General features: G+C 36.2%; 1 protein-coding gene across 6 annotated transcripts in view; it reads right to left on the bottom strand.

Annotated features, from left to right (window-relative positions):
• Positions 1-18871, bottom strand: part of SGCG (sarcoglycan gamma) — a 103016-nt gene that overhangs the window by 62518 nt on the left and 21627 nt on the right. For 2 of the 6 annotated variants that reach the window (XM_021530621.3, XM_021530617.3), the window contains exons 2-3: positions 9964-10054; positions 8054-8178 (exon numbers count right to left, since the gene is read on the bottom strand). The gene's annotated coding sequence lies outside the window, so the exon portion shown is untranslated. The remainder of the gene's footprint in view (positions 1-8053; positions 8179-9963; positions 10055-18871) is intronic. The other 4 variants (XM_021530623.3, XM_077781462.1, XM_021530622.3 and 1 more) reach the window with 2 other exon arrangements.

Genomic DNA, 18871 nt, shown 5'->3' on the forward strand with positions numbered 1-18871 from the left:
AGAGATCCCAGGCCGCATCTGACCCCGAAGGACATCCAGAGCAAGAGAGAGGGTGTCCCTGCCTGGAGCAGCCAGATATAGGGGGGCGGGGAAACCCGAGCAGGCAATGGGGGAAGGATATGGGAGCGGCTCTCGGGGGGCAAGGCCTCAGAGTGACCCCTGAGGAGGGTCAGGGAGGAGTCCCAGACAGGGTCCAGTTACCTGGTGACCCTGGGAGAAGGACCTGGACAAAGGGGAAGGGTCACCAGGTGATGGACACATCCCCTGGGAGGAGACAGGGGGATGGGTTGGGGTTTGATGGACATACAGGTGCTGATGGCAAAGCTGGGATGAACCGAACAGATACAAAGAGGGGATATGGAGGGACACACCATTATGAGGGGATATACAGTGCAAACACAACTCTACACAAAATTTCATTTCTTAAGTGCCATTAAATGCAAATAAGAATTGTTTTGTGGCCTTCAATTTTCTTTCACTGGAGACAACACCAGAAATCTCAAAACACTTGTAGGCATAAATTTTTTTTCTTAATTTGTTGTAATTTGTTGTCATGCTTTTTCTGGTTATTTGTTGCACTTAGTAGTGTGACACAGTGACCAAAATTGCTAACTTGGGAAGGAATGGGAAAATAATCTTTGTTGGGGTCATTGAAAACACATCAAAAGACCTGAAATTCCACATAAATGTGAAGAAAATTAAAGTAATCCCTCTGATGGAGGCAAATCATGAAAGAATCTCTGGTGTCATAATCTTGTATGCATATTTACCAGATAAAGAATAAATTTAGGTACTTTTTTAAAAAGTAGTTGTGTATTTTTCTTTTTAAAATACCTTAAAAAAATATTTTTATTTTCAATGTGCATGATAGAAGAGCTTTCCTATCATACCACAATGATTACCAGTAGCAAAGCCAAAATGTATCTTATAGAAATAGTGTTCCTAAAGCAAGTCCTTTAGAGAGCTTTTAGCAAAAGCTCTTCAACACTATCCTCAGTGTTGTTTGCAGGAAAAGTATTTCATGTCGTCAGAGCTGGGAAGAGGTGACAGTGAAAGTAAATAGCTCTATTTAAGTACATAAAGACATACACATTGGCATAACTTTTCCCTCTTTTTCCTTGTCTTGATGCTGCTTTTATGAAAGCGCTGTTTCCAGGTAGAATGCTGTTACCTCTTGAGAAGTATGCTTCCAGTTCATTTAGTAGACTTCAGCACAATTACAAAATAACTCCCTTTTGTGATGCTTTCCTTTGTTGGTTGTGGACCTTGAAAAGCAGTTTATTTAGCCTTGATAAATGATTTCATGTAGTAAATGGAGTTACACTGCTATTCTGTGAAGCTTTTTTTTTTTTTTAATTGAAATAAAAATACACAAAAGGAGGAATAGAACTAGATGTGGAGGCAAGAGATGGAAATACTAAAGTCTTCCCTCCCTAGTTCAAGTGATTAATCACAATCATACCTTAAAAAATACAACAGAATAATTTGACCTTGCATCTGGAAAGTAAAAACTGTACCTTTTTTGACAAGTCACATGTAGCTAAACTAAAGACTCAAAATTCATTTTTCAGTAGCAAGGGAAGCAAAATGCTTTCCTATGTATACCGTGTCTCACTACATACTTTAAACCTCTGCCCTTTTCTGATGAATTTTAAATGCCAATGACTACAAAATGATGTGTTCCTGTTGTTTTGTAGCACTAGTCATAACAACTTTATTGCTCATTTTTACTTACACAGGGGAAAACCCAATTATTTTAAACGTGTATTAGACACATAAGGACATCATCAAAAGACTTGTACTGCAGAAGCCTTTTTTGGTGATGTTGACTCCAACTGTTTAGGCAGCAACCATCTCTAAGTTTCTTTCTAAGCAACGGTGAGAAAGCAATAATGCAATGCAAGAAACAGAAAATTAAGAACATGGAGAAGTGTATAAATACTGGTTTTGATCAGTATACCAGTTCTTGGATTAAAACCTATAAGAAAGACATAGCTGATCTTTCAGTTAACTGTAAAAACAAGTGAAGTATCAACAAAACCCAAATTACCTGTTAAGTATGTAGGCATAAAAGATCTCTTATTTGACATAACATATACACTCTCTGTATTTCAAAGTAGAATTTTCCATACAAAGTATTTAATCCAAAACGGAAATCAGCAGGTATTACTAAAATCCTTAACTTTAGTTGAGAGATTATTTACTGATGTTAGTCAAATAGTACAATCTGAAATGTAGGGTTTATTTTTCTTCATTTTAAAGACGTCTTCATTTTAAATATTCTAATTTGAGTAACTGGAAAACAATTCCTATTTGGATCAAATAACAAGCACATTACCTTCTCCAAAAAGTATGTCTGAAGTTTCTAAACCTATTCTTTAGGCATACATAGGAAAAGATATTCATAGAGTGCAAGTATAACTTGTCTTTTTAAACTTCAGTTAGATGTTGTTTGTTCCTCAGATTTGGACAGTAGTGCTTGACCAATCAATCAGTTTTTGTAGGCTCAAATATTATCAGAGAACCAAGAACTGCAAATCAGGCTTCCCTAAACTCAAATTCTGGAAAAATATGCAAGTTTCTGATGGTAAAATAAAGACAAATGATGCTATATCTTTGTGCCTGCAGGTTCTCCTAGTCCAGGTTTGCAGTGATTAGGACTGTTCTCTACCAACTGTGTAACTAAACTCTGCCTAGGATAGATCTTGATTTCCTACTTGGCAGAGGGAGAACAATGCCACACACATTTCGGGAAGGTAATCACTTTTCAAAAAAGCTTTTGTTCAACATAAGGACAACTGAGAGATTTTGTCAGTCTCTGGTGTACATAAGCAGAGTGCCCTCAAAGCTTTAGAATCTCTTATTTCAATTTAAAGAAAATGCTGGATAAATTCAGCTGAAATTTAAAATCATCTACCACAAGGTGGAGATCTCTTTTGGTAGAGGAAAACTGTCTTTAAAATGTTTTTATTTATTTTTAGCTGTGAATTAACAAAATATGAGATCAGATATGTAAAGAAGTCTCCACATTTTAATCACAGTAAAATAAACACTGTGAGTAGACACTTGAGGGTAAGAGAAAAAGGTTAAGTACTGAGCACACTCAGGAAATGAACACGAGATGTGTAAGTGGAGACTGTAAAATATGGGGAGAATGAGAAAGTACCTAGGGATGCTGAAGAAAGTAAAAAATAAAAGAAGAAAAAGGTAACAAAAGATGGAATCTTTTGCTAATGTAAAGGAATATTGATTAATTTTGCTTTCTGCTGCCTTTATCTTATTTTGCATTCTAGCCATTTATATGCTTTGCTTACCAAACAATCCTAAATTAAAGGTACATAATCTTTTGAATGCTAGCTTTGAATTTTTCTTGACTTAAAGCCATTTATTATTAGGTGCCTCAGGATTTCTGATACAGGAAGACAGTCATACTAATGTTTCCAATTTAAATAGTATTTTAGATATTTTCAATATGACTAAAGGCATACAGCTTTTTCTTTCATAAATGTGACTAAAATCAGTTAAAACAAATCACCAAGTGTGAATCACAATACTATCAATTCAACAGATGTTTACCTAAAAGCAAAATCAGTAACATTTTAATATATATTTAAAAAGTAAGTACTCTCATAGATTGTGAAAGTTGTTACTAACAGAATTTCAACAAAATATTCAATTCAGAAAGAATGGAGGGTACTCAAATAAATACCATATTTTTATCAAATATAGCTAAGAAATGCTTTTTACTCTGTTAGGACAATACATTAACGGTCTTATACAACTTTGTTAATACAAGAACTGCATTTCTGGTTTTGGAAGCACTATCTTTACACCTGCATTGAACATAATTATCAAATGACTCATTAAATCATTCAAAACTAAATAAACTATTTTGTAGTGCAGTTCCGTGTTTAAGTAAGATAACAGTTTTCAGCAGACATCATCAGTATTCTCTTTAAGTGGGAAATACCTACCACAACAGAATGAAACTAGAAGTGGAATGTTACAGGGAAGAGAAGTGTTGAGGCTGGAAAAAAAAAATCTTTTCCTATACTAAACAATAGGGCTGAAAATTAGGCAAGTTTTTGGTTTACAGGCTACATCAGGTCTGTTTGAGCACTTAAGACAAGAAAAATAGTCAGAAAAGTAGCATGGGCAGCACAGGACTACCTGGTCTGGGTATTGCTGCCCACCCTACAAAGGGTTTGGCTCCACCTCCACAAAATTCTATGCCACACCCATCCATACTACGTAAGACATGGCTCTAGGCACCCTCTGGGGAAACTCGGACCACTTCAGCCCTCAAATATGACTTTTTGCAGCACCAGAATATATGCTAGAAGTCTTGGGGTGTACTGCAAAGTCACAATGCATATCAGGACCCTGTCATGTGAACGTGGAGGGAACAAACTTGACACTGCCTTCTCGGTTTCAACCATGCAGGCTTTTGGGATTGTTCACCATGCTCACTTTCTTCTTTGGCACTCAGGCCAAACTCAAATCAACCTCCTCTTCCTTCACGTACTGAAATCTGTCTCATCATTTTATTATCCATACTGTGAAAACTTTCACTCAGGCAATCAATAACAGTAACCTTTTCTGCCAGGCATACAAATATCTTCCCATGGCTTTTCAGCTCATAGGGAATGCTGATATTAAAGTAATACTCACTGTTAGTTTTTTAGCTTTAAGTTCTGAATCCATCTATTTCCTTCCTTGTATTTCCAAGTAAAAGTCAAATATTACAGTTAATTCTCATTGATTTACAGCAACTTTACATGGCTTGAGAATGCTGCTAGCTACCAATATGAAATATTTATTAAATTATGATGCCCTTTTCCATGAACTCTGAAGCACTGTCGATTGGACCAGCTAGTAAGACAGCCAGGTGACTACACAAAATCAGTAGGTAATTAACAATAACAATAAAGTGAATAGTTAGGAAAATTCTGAGAATCCTAGGAAAAAACTGGGCTGCAATGGACCTCTAGAGATCATTTATTCCAGTTCAAAGCTAGACTGGAAGAGGCCTTTGAAAGGAGCTTGATATCTAAAGCATTGCTAATGTATCCTGGTCTGTGGTTAGGGTTCATTACCACAGCTGTGCTCTACTGCTTCCACTTCATTCCACCTACATTCTTTTTTAAGAAACTCTTGCATTTTATTGTTTTCAGCAGTCTGGAGTCACAAGAACATGCCTTTTTATTTAATTATTACTGCCTCTCACTTAAAATCCTCTTCACCAAAACTAAGGAAATCGGGTGCAGTGGAACTTTGCTGACATGTCTACTTCCATCAGGAGCCTGCATGCTTCTCTCAGAAAGTTCTAACAGCTTGGAAATTCAAGGTAGGATCTACGCAAATCTTTAACATAAAACAGGCTGTTGTACTCAACACTGTCAGCCTTTTCTGAAAGCCACTAGTATCCACAACTAATAAAGCAAGGATGCAAAAAGTCTGTATAAAATTTAGTATCTGGCACTTGGAATACTGGGAAAAGGTAAGGTAAAGCAAAGGTACTAAAACTTCTGTTCCTAAGAGCACTGACAGCACAGCAACTGAGTGTTGCTCTCAGTAAAAGGAACTGAAGAGTTTTAACAGTCATTACTACAAGACGATCCCTATTTCCCTTAATTGAAAATCCATATATACCTGAGTCTTACAGGCAACCTTCAGGATGTTCATATCCACAAACAAACATACACCTTATTGAAAAGCATGTGCTTTATGAGTGCCATCAGCATTATCCAACACTTCAGTACATACCACACTCCATTTAAAAAGTATTTATATATTTTAATTTATATTTGTCTTTTCAGTGTTATACAGACTTCATCCACCACAGAAACATAACCAACCATGGCATGAAATGCAGCAGCTGTTTAAGAGCTTTTGGCAGATATTCAGAAAGGTTTAATGAGAAGACTGGCCCAGGTAGCCAAAGCTATGATTAATTAAATAGTGAGAATACTATTACCCAAGCTGAAAATTTGACCAGGATATTGAATTAACCTGTTATCCAAACTGCCATGATGCTTTTAGCCTGGTTTCATAAATAAAAAGGCAACCAAACCCTATGTCAATCTATAAATCTTCTGTCTCCCATTCATTTTCCCTACCTCCTCCAATAATTTTTGAGTTTCTTGGCCAATTTCAACTAAATTCAACAGACAAGCAGATGCCTCAAATAATGCATTCCTGCAATCTTCCTGAAAATGAGCTAACAGAGAAAATAAGAATCCCCGTTTATGTCTTTACTTAGGGACTGCAATGGGCATGAAAACCTTATAAAATATCAGAAAACTGAAGTGAGAAAAAGACCTTGTAAATGTCTCTGTTACAAAAATCCTTCAGTCACTGCTCGCTAAACATGTAAGACAATCAACTCTGAGAAATAAGTCCACAGGAAATCTAGCTTACTTAATTCCAAGTCATGAAAATAATTAAAACCAGTAAGAGGTTAAGACCTGGGATTTGTATTTCATGTACAAGGTGTTACTTTCCACAAGAAGGAAAAAAATCTCATGAGGCTATTTAAGCAAGAATATCTTTGTACACATAATTTTATGTGCCTTATGATTATGAATAAAACTCAAAATATAACATGTTTTGAACAACTGAGTTTTCAACCAGAAAAGAGCTGCATGCTGCAAGCAAAAGCATGAAGGTCTGGAAAAGAGATTTTAAGTGGTTCCCTCTAATGCTGGGCTTAATTTAGACTCTTTTTCTTTTAATTTAACCCCGTGCAGTTGTTCTTATCCTTTGGTGGTATTCCAGGAGCATTTTTTCTTCATTACATAATAGAAAGGAGGGGTGTATCTAATAGAACATTTGTTCAGAAGATAAACAGAAATCCATCTCAGCCAAAGTGGCACCACTTGTGACTGTTCACAAACAAAAGTTCCAAAATCTTAACTCATGGCAAACTTCCAGAACTGTACGGTACAAAGATCCTATAGTTCACTCAAATGGACTACTCATTTGGAAGTGGCTGTGCAGACCAAAAGTCATCTCTCCAAACACAGGCAACATCAGCCACACTCACCTAGGCCCCCTCCACAGAAAATGGAAATAGACAGACACTTCTAGGATGTGATTAATCTCCTCCAGAAGTAGGAGGAGATTTAAGACAGATACAGTAAAAACACCCATATCTAGCTAAAAGGACCCTAGCTGACTGTTGTTCATGCTTTAAAATCACATTCCTATACTTTGGCGATATCCTGTTTTAGAAACTTATGTGCTTATCCAGATTCATGATTACATATGCGGTGCAAGCACCTGTTGGTGGCAAGACACCAAGTATCATCCAATAAATCATTTGATAATGAGTCAGTAACCCACTGATACCTAGTTGGTAATTTTCTTTCAGGCAGAGAAATTATCCACAAGAAAATGTATTTGAATTAAAGGCGATTATACACTTGCGAAACAAGTTCTGTACACAAATAATTAAATGCCCTATATAAATTTAAGTATGCTTCCCAGAAGTTAGAAACAATTTTGTAACTATTCCTCAGGTGGGAGGTTTTATCCCACAATCAAGCAAAAAGTGTTCAGCAGAACCATGGATCCATTCTTGACTAAATTTAACTTTTAGTATGTGATAAACTGAGAGAAATATACAGCTACAAGCATCAGAGGTTTACTACTGCAAATCAGATATTTATGTAAGTACAGTAACATGATACTGTAAAAGATTTAAAAGTTACTAGACTTAAAATTTCTACTTTAGCTTCTTAATATTACAGAAGTGCAGATTTATAACTTAATATTGCACTTAATTGTAAAAACAAGTATAAATAAACTATCTGAATCAATAATAATAATTGTAGTTAAAAATGAACACATAATTTAGGCCCTAAAACAAACCACATAAGCATCAAAATGATCCTTAAATAAGGACAAAATCCATCTGAAATGTTGCACAGAAACTTAGACAGGGAGAAGCTCAATACAACCATGTAGCAAGAACAAACAAAAAGAACTCATTTGTTAACATGTTAAGGTTTTAATACAAATATACAAATAAATTTTAAAAATTGCTACTTACCTTGGAGATTTGAAACAATGCGGACTTGTGAAAAAACTACAGTCTCTTTCCAAGAGAGAACTGTCTAACTTTTCCAATACTTTCAGATCTGGAGTGGAAGATATTTTAGGTCTGGCCAAATATCACTGGAAGAAAATTCGTTCACATGTTTGGCTATGTTTTGCATTCCATCCTGTTGCTCTGGCACACAGACACAGCTAATTATAATCTGTGACATAAGCGGTTAATTCTACTGCTAAAACAGTTGTGTACTGACTACAGAAATGAACTTATGGTAAGACATAACCAATCCATAATGTGCACTGAAATCGCTCAACCTGTCACGTAACACCAACTACTTTATTAAAATCTGAGACTCTGAGCATTTTATAGAAGCTGCATGTAAAATCCATTATCAGAGCTGGCTGCTAACAGCACTCAATGCAAAATTAGAATCAAAAAAGACTTCTGCTTTCTTTTCTGAATCTGTATGTAACATTCCAACTGAATTTTAAGAGTTCATTTTCTGAAAACTTTTCATTTTAATGCTAACATTATTCTAGCTATAATATATACTGGCCAGCATATAAAAAGTCTCTTTAAAAAAGGAAATACAGATACTGTAATATACCTATAATAGCACATGTACATTTTATAGAAGAACCATAATAACAATTACCAATCTTTCCAAGAAGTTAAGCCTATGTTGGTATCTAAAATACAGATTCATATATATGCATAGACACACATAAATACTAGGAGCTATATAAAAAAAGTTGCATATATTACATATTTTCAGATTTCAGACATTATTGAAGTTACAAGACATCCTTTTTTATTTTTTTTTTTCCCAGTATCATTAAAGCTTTGAGCTCTCAAATACAGAAAAAGAATTCCAGCCTGGCACTGCTTACATTACACTGCCTACACAAACACTGACCAGCATACTTCTTGTTCCACCTCAGATATGTTAGAATCTGTGCCGGTAGCTTTCCACAATTTAAAAGCATTAAAATATACATTTGTAAGATTTACAGAATAAAAGGTTTGTGCTATGAGAAGCATTGCAAACATCATCCACATCTGGACAATTTTATTTCTCAAAGCACTATGTTTGCTTTTTTCCAGTCTTGTGCTCACATTGTCATCACGCCTTAGAAGACAAAGCTCCTATCACATATTTAACAGCTGCAGATCATAAATTTAGGACTGACACAAATCCAGCTGATCACAGGCTTACAAGATAATTTTTTTCCTTCATGAGTTCTATGGCCATAAATCCTTTATCAGACTTTGTTTACATATACAAATGCTGTTCTTTTCTCTGCAAAGAAATTAATTCACTGATATCTACCAAAAATGACAAATATTTGCAATAAAAATATTCATCAATATTTTTAAAACAGATTTTATATATAATCTCAGGGTTGTATGAAAGAAAGTGTGAGGAAAGCATTTGTATGTTGTGTTAATACCAAAGCTTTTCTTTAACTGAAGTTCCTTTTAAATATTAGAGGAAGAAAACTATAAATGATGGACAGTTTTGAAAGGTTTAATATTTAGGTAATTAGGTATTAATGTCTAGAGATTTTCTGCAAAATCTTTTGCCCATTCTTGGAGAAAATTAGAGGATCAGATAAAACTATTCTCAAAACCCCAATGTGTTTAACTGCATTTATAACATGTTTTCTTTTGACATATTTGTATGTATTTGATTTCTAAACATATAAAAAAGATTGACTAACATAGTGCCTAGCTATTGAAAGGCATATGGAAAGCTATCACCCAGTAGGTCTCTTTATGACAGAACTTCGTGCTATTTTCCATATATGATTTCTCTTCACTACTCTAGATGTCTCTGTCCTGCTCTTCCATGTAACTAATTTCTACAAAATTAAAACTTGAAAAAAATGAAAAGAACAAATAAATACCTCAGTTAGTAACTTCTGAAGTTCTCATGAAGTGATCTGAAGCAAGAGCAACTGTCAGTGAGTTCTGTACCATCTGAAGGCAGCTGTCCTCCTGTTTAAATGCACAGAAGGGAGAGAGAAAACAAAATTTTGCTTGAGTATGGAGAAAAAGTAAGATATATTCATGAGCTGCCTTCCTCACTACTTCAACTGACAACACCTTACAAATGATAGGCCAAAATTCACTCAGCTTAAAACTGTGACACACACAAATGAAACAATGGATACCCAACAGCTGTTTGGACTGCAAATGTTCATGACAGCAGAGTTTACAGTAAATGCAAAATAAACATCAGTCAAAAGGTCTATGTGCAAAATAATTAAAAATATTTCTGTTGCAACTATAAGATTGGAATCCATTCGTATAATGAACAATAAATTCTATTATGGGGTTATGTTGCATTTGTACAAAATCTAAATCTTTCTCCCCCTCCCCCCTAATTTTCTGCACAGTTGAAGAGAGTTGATATCCCATTCCTCACCCCAAAACTGCAAACCTCCTTTTCAATCAGATTTTGAAAGTCAATAGCTGATGACTTGGTCTTTGAAAGGTAACTAAGCAGACATATTAATCTTCCACATTATCAGAGTCCACCCATACCATCACCTGACTAACTAGAAGCACTTGCAAACTCATCTCAGGAAAAAAACCCAACAGAAATTATGGTTTCAATATTCTGCTACTTTAACCAATCCTACATTTTTTCCCTCTTTTTTTTTTTTTTTTTTTGTTTTGTTTTTAATGTTAAATGTTATGCCTTCAAGAACATCTTTTTATTACTCAGAGTACAAAACAACACAGTGGTGGAGAAGCCACTATCAGGAATCAGTTTAAGAAATTCATCCAACTAGAAAGGACACAGAAGACATTTGGTCCTGTCATATATTTTTCAAGTCTGTGAGATGTTTCAAGACGGTGATAAGCAGTGGGTAGCAAAGAGTATTTAAGTGGTGATAAGGATTTGGTAAGCAAAAGGTATTCAGGAAACAAGAATATTCTAGCCTGTATAGGAAATGGAATTTATCTGAAATACTGTGATTATGTGGAACACACTAAAAATAACTAAAATTAGGTTGTACAGATGTGTAACTCCAGATGATAGCAGAAATCTTTTTCAACCTAAAATATTCTATGAAACAGGAGTTTTGACACATGACATATTAAAAGATACTTTTGTAAAGGGTCAGAAAGGTCAAGTAGTATAGCAAAAACAAGTTTAAAGATAAAATGGCAGAAACCCTGGGGAGAAAGTACCAATGCAAACCCAAAAATTAACTAAATTCTAAAACAACTAAAGTGGAAGATAACTGTAATAATGGCCAGAAAATATTAAAAAGTAATTATTAACCAGAAATCTCTAGACTACCAATAACAGAGGGGAAATGGCCAAGTATCCTCTGTTTTGATCATTTTAGTTACTCAAGAGCTTGAATACTGATGCCACAGAAAAAGCACCTTTTCAAAAACGATGTTTTCCTGTTCTCCTGACTTCCCACTATGTTAGAGACTCCACTGTGATACCAAGCAAGAAGTGTTTGAAAGCATTTTTCTAGTGTTTTACTCCAAAGCATTTTGAATTGGCTATGTTTAATGTGCCTTTCAAACTTTTAAGGGATAAAACATCTGTACATTTACTGATAGACTGAGATCTTGCCTCCTCCTAAGGATAGGCTATGGTGAATATTTAAAATAGGATGTAATCTTCTAAACCTAAGCAAAAGAGTGAGCCATAAGAGCCTTATATCTTTCCCATATAAACTGAAGAAACACTTGAAAGTGACTCTTACACCAATTAAATCTACAAAAAATGCAATTGTTTTAAAGAGTTACAAAGTGGAAAATACTCCAGTAGGAACCTTTTAAAGTATAAACCCAGTACAACCACCAAAAAAAAAAGGTTTTGAGGGAGATTTGCTTAGACCATTCCATTACATCTTATCTATAAGAAGGTTCTAAACAGCTTTGAAACTTGGAATATCTATTCTAGAGAATGAACAACTAAAAGAGAAAAATCTGAAAAGTACTATGCAAGAAAATATGAAAATTAAAGGACTTTTAAGTATCCCACTGCCCTGTTTGTCAGTGCATGGCAGGTCAGGTTTCTAGGAAGTTTTTATCATGAGCACAAACAGCTGGCTGCGGGTCTATTTCCTGGCCACCCTAACAGTGTTTCAATCTCTGCTTCAGCTGTTCTGTTCCTTGCTGCCACACCCCTTTTCTCTATCCCACTTTTTGATGCGTTGTCATCTTTCCTCCCCAGTACACTCAGTGGGTCCAGAAGAAGAATCTTTTTTTGCTTATTGTTCACCAGCTCTACTCAATCTCTTTTCAAATTCACATAGACACAATATTAATTTATATAGAACTGTTTCAAACTGTCACAGAGGGCTAGTTAAGATTTTTTGGGAGAAAGGAGGTGTTAAATCGTATCTTCTACTTGGATTGCATCTTCACACACTGATTAAAAACCATTTCATTTGTGTGAGTATAATTCTGCATGAACCTGTAAAGACATTACGTAGTGAAGCAACAAGTGAAAAGCTGCACTGTACTCTGTGCTCACCACTGTACTCCATGTAAAAATGAGCTGACAGCTGCCCTGGAATACAGGTAAGTAGGGATAAATTTATCTTCCAAGAGCAAATAAGAAAGTTCATGTTTGGAGACCCTTCCAAAGAGCCAGCTGAAAAGATTAATTTGGAGCCTGCAGCTTATACAGACTGGAAGACACTATAGAGTGACCTTGCTATAGCATGACTTTAAAAGCAGAAAAAGTTGCCTATGTTTAGTATTTGGTGAAACACCCCACCAAATACTAAATGTCCAAGCAGATTTGTAATAATTTTGTCCCATTGCATTGTTGGTATAAGTCAAGCATTCTCCTAAGCATGAAGCGTAAATACTGTTAGCTTGAGGAAATTAATTGTTAGCTTTTTCTCAGGAACAAAACCAGAAATGTTTTTTATTTCAGTATACTTACTAAAACATACAGAAATGTATACTTTGGTTCATATGAATCACTCTAATATTCTGGACAGGAGGGTGGAGCAAAACACTTTTTAATAGGTGTGCTATTTTGTGCATTGGGACTTTTATTTTAGGATATGATTCATTATGCACCTACTCACAGCTCTATCAGCGAGCACTCTGTGGCAGGCAGAATAGTGTATTTACAATTCTATTCCATAGAGTATGTCAAATCACTTCTACAACAGATGTCAATAGCACTGACAAGCAACAGAGAATCACATTTCCTGTTCTCTGGTCATAACATTTCTTCTTACATCATCTGGCCTTTACTAAAAACAAAAGCAAAACCCCAAATGCACTAAATGTCCAGAGCAGGATGATCTAGTCTGCCTTGGGATATCTGAATTCTGAGGCATTCAAGTGAAACACATGCTGTCACCCAGTACAGGTGGCTGTATGAAACAGAAAATGGAATGACTATCCCTCCATGGTAGAACAAGTTTGTTAGGTCTGTGAAGCCCCACCTCTGTACCCATATTCTCATATCATATAATGGCTTGTACAGATATAAACCCTAAAGAATATGATGATTTTAACACACTCTTTTGCTTTCTTCCTATGTCATTTATCATCTTTAATTCTTCTTGCTTCCTTCCCTACTCACTGACAGAGCAGAAGTACTGGTGATCAAGAGACACAAAAGTCTGCCATTTTATTATTAAATATTTTATTTCAGTAATGTAGCATATGCTTAACTCTGAGAAATAAAGCTTTAATCAAATTTGCATTTGAAACAAAAGCATATAAAGGACATAAAACTCTATTTAAATCCAGTTATTCAGTGTCTACTTCATTAGTTAGAATAGTATTCTCATTCAGTACCACCATGCATCTTCCCAGAAAGAAAAAAAAGTTAAGGCACACAAGAAAAAATGTCTTCAGTTTCAAAAGATTTAGAAGAAGAGAAGTGAAACCATGGAAATTACCACACTCTCAGGCCAGAAATTCAGGCCAGAACTCTATAACAGGAACCATTGTCCCAGAACTTGTGCCCTGACAGATCCAATGCTCGGAATTTAGTGGATTCTAATTTTATATTTGGAACAACTGACTATTAAATGATGGAAAGAATCTGCATTAGTTTAATTTTCTTTAAACTTCAGTCTTCAATAGAAGAGATTATAATATTGAAATCTATTTAATACTGTAAAAATACAGTATAAAAACAGTGCTAAAAACAGCGCTTCTTCCTTGTTAAACAAGAGGGAAAAGTTATTTTAGGATGGTCATACTACAGACCAGCATGTATGCTCAAAGAAACAGAATAAGTAGGACTAGCTGTTTAGTATAAATAAATGAACACATTCTTAACAATTTGTTATGAGACCTAAAGAGAGCTTCTTTAAATTTTTTGTTGCACAAGTTCAGCTTACAAAATATCAAAAGTACTTGCAAAAACAAACAAACAAACAAAAAACAAACAGCAAACCCAAGAATTAATGTCTTGCAGTCAATGTAGGAAAATCTTTTATCCAGTACTGATTATCTCCTGTGGCTGGTTTTTTTTTTTTTTTTTTTTTTTTTTGGTAGCCAAGAAAAGCAAAGTTCCCAGAGCATTTTACTTTTCCTTTAAAACTATTCAGCTATAAAATGCTGAATGATTAATGATTTTTCCTTTTACAAGTTCCCATTGTAAAGCCATTCTGAAGCAGATTACTATTAATTTTACAATCAAAATCATACTACACCCCGTGACTCACTAAAAGAATGCCAGGGGAAAAAAAGCCCTAGCATTTTGAAATGCCAAAAATGGGGTGGAGGGTGAGAAATGGCACAATAAAAAGCTTTTGTGCTACAGAGTAAAACAGCCTAAACCCCAGATACAATACCTATTATTCTGGAAACCTGAAGTATACAGTATTTCATAGCATTTCCATTTTTGACTGCAAAACTGAGTCTCTCACTTTTAAGTTCACAAGAAATAATTAACACATGTACCATACAGGTATAGAGCCAACCCAGCAAAAGAGTTCACACCTTGAAGGGCTGGGCAATCTTCGGTTAACAAAACACAGTTACACATTGGGTTTGCATGGACAGGTTTGGCTAGCACAGGGGCTACGGGGGTGGCTTCTGAGAGAAGCTACCAGAAGCTCCTCCCATGTCGGACAGAGCCAATGCCAGCTGGCTCCAAAACGGACATGCTGCTGGCCAAGGCTGGGTCAATCAGGAATGACATATTTAAGAAGGAAAAAGCAGTTATTGGGCAGATGTAACTATGACCAAAGAGTGGTGTAGTGAGAATATGGGAGAGGGACAGCCCTGCAGACACCAAAGTCAGGGCAGAAGGAGGGGCAGGAGGTGCTCCAGGCATCGAGCCGAGATTCCCCTGCAGCCCTTGGTGCAGACTATGGTGAGGAAGCTGTATCCCTGCAGCCCATGGAGATCCACAGGGATGCAGAGATCCACCTGGAGCCTGTGGAGGACCCCACACTGGAGCAGGTGGATGCCTGAGAGGAGGCTGTGTGACCCCATGGGAAGCCCATGCTGGAACAGGCTCCTGGCAGGGACCTGCAAACCCATGGAGAGAGCTGTCCATGCTGGAGCAGGTTTCCTGGTAGGACTTGTGACCTGGTGGGAGACCCGTGTTGGAGCAGGCTGCACCTGAAAGACTGCAACCCATGGAAGAGTGACCCACACTGCAACAGTTTGTGAAGAACTGTTGGCCATGGAATGGACTCACATTGGAGAAGTTCACAGAGAACTGTCTCCTGTAGTGGGAGGGACCCTGCACTGAAGCAAAGGAGACTCTTCTCCCTGAGCAGTGGCAGGAACAACACATGTGATGAACTAGCTGTAACCTCCATTCCCTGTCTCCCTGTACTGCTAGGGAGGAGGAGGAAGAGATAAGGAGAGGTGTAGGGGAAGGTGTTTTTAAAATTTGTTTTTACTTCTCATTATCCTGCTCTGATTTTGTTAGTAATAAGTTCAGTAAAATCCCCAAATCAAGTCTGTTTTCCCCATGACGGTATTTGGTGAGTGATCTTTCCTGGTCCTTATCTCAACCCATTAAACCTTCATTGTATTTTCTCCCTCCATCCAGTTGGGAAGAGAAGAAAGAGATAGAGCAGCTTTGGTGGGTGCTGGGCATCCAGCCAGGGTGAACCCACTAGATATTAAAAAATAAAACTTAATTGATGATTTCCCAAGATCAGTCCATGAAGAATCTGTACTGAACCATATTTAAGAATGCAAGACCAAAGTACTTAATTCAGAGTCACTTTTCTGGATCAAGATGATTGCCCTCATCAGGCAGACAAATGAAGCTCAGCACTTAGCTCAGGAGTTTTTACCTCTTCTAATGTTTCTAAAAATACAAAAAGAAGGTCAATGCATGGGAAGCATAAAATGGACAAGCAAATCTTCTTATCAACCACCATAACAAAATAGCAATTTCTGCTCCTGCTTTCTGTGGAAAAAAATTGAACAACTCTTAAAGAGCAATAGTAGAAGGGTAAAGAAAATATTTTTTAAGAATCTGGTTTGACATTCTGGACTTGTATTGAAGCAGAGCTTTAGTATAAAAGGTTAAGTTGCAACTCTTGATCCATAAGATCTTTTTTGAGCTACCATTCATAAGAAAGACTATAAAAATAACAATAATAATGTTGTTAGTATACCCCAACTATCTGTTTGCCCTACTGAGATTTTAGCTTTGCCAAAATGCAAGCAGAAAAATTAGGCACATGAGAAGTGAATTTAATTAGGAACTTGCCATCTGGCATAAGCAAGCAAATGTTAAGTGGCACCCTTTTAATATGAAGAAACTAAAATCAACCAGGGAACAGACTATAAGCTATTTCCTGTTTGATTGAAATGCTTAAATTAACTAGGGGAATAGTGTAATTATCTAGTATATTGAAGGGTTATCCTCGAGGCTGAGCTGTAGGCAACCACAGCAAGCAGAGTAACCATAAGAAAAGTGTTGACTTAAAATTGACAGATGTAAACTGATAAATTTTGGCAGTCTTTAAGAATATGACATCCCAACTTATTGAGCAGAGTTTGAATATACTTGCAAAATAAAGTGTTGCATTAATTTAAACAAGAAATATAGTAGTGCTACCTGGAGCAATATGGCATTCCATTCTAACAGGCTATTTTGAAAAATAATAAATAATAAAGAAAAAACTAATATGGAAATGGACAACAAAGTGAAGTAGGCTCTACTTGGCTGCTCTAGTTGTGCAAAATAGGAGACAATTTGTTTGATTTTAGTAAGAAACATTATTACCAAATGCCCAAGTTTCTCCTCTAGTGCATCTGTGATTCATAATAGTTTCACAATTACTAGTCAATGTAATTGACTAGTTTGTAATTGTACTAGTCAATTTAATTGACTAGTAGGGAATACATTCATTTTAACCATAATCAGAATGTATGGTTAAAAGTCTTTCCCCCTGTTATTTAATCAAAACATTTAATGCCACATCTTTACTTCTCACACTTCACTGGCTTTGCATCAGCTGAAGTGACAACAGCTGCATCCTAGTTGGTATGATCATCTCATTTACTGTCTGGATAACTATACAAACAGGCTGCTTCATTTTCAGCTCTGCAGTCAAATACCCAGTCCATCCACTGTTAGAAAATGGTTGCACATCTAAACACAAAGCCAACACACAGATCAGCCTCTCCAGCAGAAAACAACTTCCAGAAATTCACTGTCCATTTCCTAAGACAAAGGTATTTGACAAACTCCAGACTACTGTGATGACCCACACTTCCCCTTAAAGGTGGGTTGTCACACCTCTGCTATGATGTATTAATCCAGCAGATAAGCACCAAGGCCAGTCTAAAAGTGCATTGTTCTAGTCAGCTCTTGTACAAAACCGAATGGACCCCTTTATGCGCAGTATAACTAGCTGCATATTCAGTTTAACCATGACTTAGAGCCATCTCTACTTTTTCTAGCACTTCCTAAGGAAATATCCTTGATATTCCCTAGAATATTGATAGGAAGAGGTCTTAGAGGATAACCAGCAACATACAAATAGTGCCAAGCCTTTAAGATTTTCGGAATGTGCACATATTTTTGGGTCTCTTTCTCTTGAATTGCCATGGTTAGACTTTAACTGGTTTTACTTGCCTCATAGGAACATTAGGATCTGATTCTGGGCTTGGCAAAAACCATCAATACCAGAACACTTTATTTTTATATTCTCAAGCAAGTTCTAGTAGACACTTGATGTACTTCTCTTTCCTCATTAACTTTGCTTGACATCCTTATATTTTAAGCTTTTTCTTAAGTCAAAGGCATCTTGCTTTGCTCTCAAAAGCTAGTTCTTATTTCTTATACAATTTAGTGCTCCTTGTCTGCCTTCTATATAATATCCCCTAAAGAATAAAAAAATCAATGAAGATGCATTTTAAAAACAGATATATAGCCTAATACATTCACAGAGAAAATACTTACAGGTATCTCTCAAAATTTCCCCACAATTCTCTACTAGTTGCCACAGGACTGAGCAAATGGAAAGGATGGCAATTTTGTTTGCTACTGAAATAGTCTGGGGAGAAAAGGTCTGGTCAAGACTATATTCAGATTTTCTCCTGAGAATGGCACAGGAAGAGAAGCAATATTTTTGGATATTTGTGTTCTCCTTATGTTTTAAAGACCTTATCAAGGAGGCATTGGCACTTTGACACATAAGGCTAGAAGAGAAGTTGCCTCTAGACATGCTGATTTTCATGACAGCTTTCCTGGGCATGTTGTTAGCCGAAGACTGGAAAGTCAGGCAAGACAGACACTGAGTGTTGCATTTGTGATATTTAGCATCCAACAGCACATAGGAATACTCTTCCTGCAGTGATATGGATACCCAAGCGACTGAGAAA

The sequence above is a fragment of the Lonchura striata genome, chromosome 2, assembly GCF_046129695.1.
Source record: "Lonchura striata isolate bLonStr1 chromosome 2, bLonStr1.mat, whole genome shotgun sequence".
Lineage (NCBI taxonomy): Eukaryota > Metazoa > Chordata > Aves > Passeriformes > Estrildidae > Lonchura > Lonchura striata.